Genomic DNA, 3,297 nt, shown 5'->3' on the forward strand with positions numbered 1-3,297 from the left:
GGGTGCCTTACAAAAAGCCTCGGGACCACGTTTAGACCTGAGTACAACACATCAACCACAACCCGAAGGACCAAACAAACATACGATTCAAACTTTGGAAACCATAATACGAGTTCATGTTATCGACTTCAAAATTACTTGAGAAAAGTATTTTCCTTTAACCGAATTCTCTTACTACAATAATTTTCATTCGAGTATTAACACCACACCTTTCGAGAACTTATATAGCTACAATTAACGTTTTCTAAATTGTTGAACCGAAGTAGGTGACATGCAAACCACCGGAATCGAACTCATTCATGAAGTAGCCGTTAAGATCATTCAAATTCAAGAAAGGCTCAAGACGGCCAGTAGTCGCCAAAGGAGCTATGCCGATGTTAGACGTAAACCTTTCAAATTCCAAGCGGGTGACCACATAACGTTAGAAGTCGCACCTTAGAAAGGTGTAATATGTTTCGGGAAACGTAGAAAGCTAAATCCGCGATATTCTGATCCTTTTAAAATTTGGGGCGTATTGTACCCGTTGCTTACCGTTTCGATCTTCCGACTCAATTAAGCTCCGTTCATCCTACATTCCGTGTATCAATCTTGAAGAAGTGTCTTGCAAAACAAGAACTTGTTATCCTCTTCAACGAGCTTACTATCGATGATAAACTTCACTTCCTAGGAGAACCGATTGAAACTATGAATCGTGAAACCAAACTCTGAAACAATGTAAAACCCCAACTGTCAAAGTTCGTTGGAATGCCCAAGGAAGTACCTTCACTTATTCGTAAAATTTGCAACGCAAAGGTTTCGAAGAAGAAACAACAACTACTACTTCCAACTAAATTTCGGGATGAAATTTCTTTTAAGGTGTAGGTAATGTAACATCCCGCTTTTTTCCGTTAAATTTATTTTAACGCCGTCTTTTTTTTAGATAATATCTTTCTTTATCTAAATTCGTATCTTTCGTTAACTAACGTTCTTAATATTTCATTATTCGATTATAACATCTCCCGTTTATTCCCGCGTATTTAAATTAATTCGTTTGGTTAATTCACGCACCCGACTACAAACTTGAGGGACTAATCTTGGCACTTGGCCAAAGTTGGTTAACTAGTCACCCACCTCCCACCATCTCCTCCACTCATTTCATTTCACCTCCCATTTCATTTCTACTACTTCCATTTTCTCTCATTTTCACTCAAATCCTTCATTCATCATCTAAATTGGAACTAGCAAGCAAACATAAAAACAAATCGTACTTTTGGAATCCTCTCTTCATCCTCAACATTTTGGTACAAATTTCACTACTTGGGGTAAGGTTTCTAAAACTATAGATTTCTCTAATTCGATTTATAGACTTGAAATGGTGTTAGTTAGTGTCTATGGCTCGAGTCTAGCATGAATATGTGATTTATTTGCTCGATCTTGTTGTTTTGCATAAACTAGCATGAACTTGAAATGGGTATGCTTAATCTTTGATTTTGGGTGATTAAATGTTGATTAAATGTTAAAGTTCATGTATTAAATGTGTTACTAGCATCATTAGCTTCGTTTTGGTATGTTGGTTGACTTAGAAAAACTTCATAAACAAAATTGATGAATTCATGATTCTTGGTTAGGGTTTGATGAACTTTAAAATGGATTTTTGAAGCATTGAATGCTATGACATGTTGTTAGTAAGTGTTTAGTTGCAATGTATATTTAATTACCTTCAAAATGGCATATCATATGTGTAAATTGGATTCCCGAATCACCATTTGCATTTTTGAGCTTGAAACGTTAAATAATGATCTTCGATGAGATTCTGGTTATTGTAAATGATGTTTTGCTTAATGAAATATGTTTAGTTGTATTCCTTGTTAAATTACCTTTCCAACGATATAAGATACGTGTTTTGAATGTTTACGGTTCATAAGTTATGTTTATTTGAAGTTTGGTTCGAGCATATACATGAAACAGACCAGCATTTTTTTTCTAGTGTTAAGCCGCAGCGCGGCTTAAAGCGTGGAAAGTGGGCTGTCCAAAATTTCCAATTTTTGTAAAATTCTACCTATGCTACGTAACTCCGATTGACATGAAACTTGGCCAACATGCTTATATATGACTTCTATGCTTAGAAAAATTGTCCGAGACCCGATCCGAAAACATTGACTTTTTTGTTGACTTTGACTAAAGTTTGAATTTTATTCAAACTTAATCAAACACTTATGCAATCGTTCTAATCTTATTTTATACTTGATTCTTGCATGAAACTTGACAACGTGATTCACATGCTACATAATCGAGTCGTAACGAGCCATAGGACTAATTGAACACATTTCGCCCGACCTTGTGTCGTAACCGGTAATTGATACAACTTACTTGTTTAGGTCGAGGCTAAGAAACTTTCATGCACACGTTTACTTTGTGAAGTACTTTTATACTCGTGCACCCGAGGTGAGATCATAGTCCCATCTTTTCAACAACTTTTATACTTTTAAATCATGGGATGAGAAACATATACGTATCATACTTTTATGCTTTGAACACAAGTACGAAAACAAACATTCCACGTGCGAGTTAGAACAAAAAGCCTCAATTCAATTATCATTAGTTACACTTGCAGGGTGTAAACGTGAACTTATGTTATGTGATCACATGGGCTTGACGAGCCTCATTCGGACGGTTCGCTACCGTTAGCGAATGAAATATATTTTCGGGTTTAGTGTATGTTCTAACACTACGTAATAGGGTACAAAACAGTTAAGTCTTGATAATTGGGTATTCGCGATCATACTTTTGGAATGCAAACGATTCAGATAATCAACGTTATGGAAATACAAAATCTTGTGGTTTAAAAACAACGTTTACAAATACACCTATGATTTCACCAACATTTTTCGTTGACAGTTTTCTATATGTTTCTCAGGTTCATACTTGGCTACTTGATACATGCTTTCACGTACACTTATACTTGCTTGGGGTCAAGCATACATGCATACACTTTGATTACTTGCTTGGGGTCAAGCATACATGCGCACACTTTGATTACTTGCTTGGGGTCAAGCATACATATATACATACATACATACGCTATTGATAGCATTTGAGATTTACAACTTATATTATGTCGCAAATTATTTCATTTATTCTTTATAACTTTTGTAAACTTAAACTCGTTGTCGAACCGTTGGTAAACTTAAAACTTTGCAAGTCTTACACGTTTCAAATGAATGCGACATAATTTTGGTCAAACGCGTCTCATTTAGGGACTATGACCACGTAACGGGACCTAAGTTAACGACACCATCAATGGCGATTTTGGCGGGT

The sequence above is a fragment of the Rutidosis leptorrhynchoides genome, chromosome 1, assembly GCF_046630445.1.
Source record: "Rutidosis leptorrhynchoides isolate AG116_Rl617_1_P2 chromosome 1, CSIRO_AGI_Rlap_v1, whole genome shotgun sequence".
Lineage (NCBI taxonomy): Eukaryota > Viridiplantae > Streptophyta > Magnoliopsida > Asterales > Asteraceae > Rutidosis > Rutidosis leptorrhynchoides.